Genomic DNA, 350 nt, shown 5'->3' with positions numbered 1-350 from the left:
CTGCTGTCTCGGCTCCCATCCACGGGCGTGTGCCGCTGGGCGCCGGCACGTCTCCCTTTGACGCCCTATTCACAGGCAGAAACCCCTCTGCCTCGCGGGGAACCCTCGCGAGAGACGCCCGGCCCCACGGGGCGCTCTGCACCCCAGCCAGCGCCCCAGCGCCGCCGCAGCCCGGGTGGCCAGGGCTCTGCCGGGTGCGTGAAGTCGGGTTCATGAGGGAGCCGCACGGCCGTGTTCGGGCAGGAAGAGACTTTATGGTAGTTCTGGAGCCCGCGCTGCAGGAGCGCGAGGCCCAGGCCGGGGCAGCCGGGGCCCCGCGCGGGCGAAGTGGGGAAGGTGCGGGGAGAAGG

The sequence above is a fragment of the Dipodomys ordii genome, unplaced genomic scaffold (assembly GCF_000151885.1).
Source record: "Dipodomys ordii isolate 6190 unplaced genomic scaffold, Dord_2.0 Scaffold14, whole genome shotgun sequence".
In the NCBI taxonomy this organism is placed as follows: domain Eukaryota; kingdom Metazoa; phylum Chordata; class Mammalia; order Rodentia; family Heteromyidae; genus Dipodomys; species Dipodomys ordii.
This window is presented reverse-complemented; position numbering follows the sequence as displayed.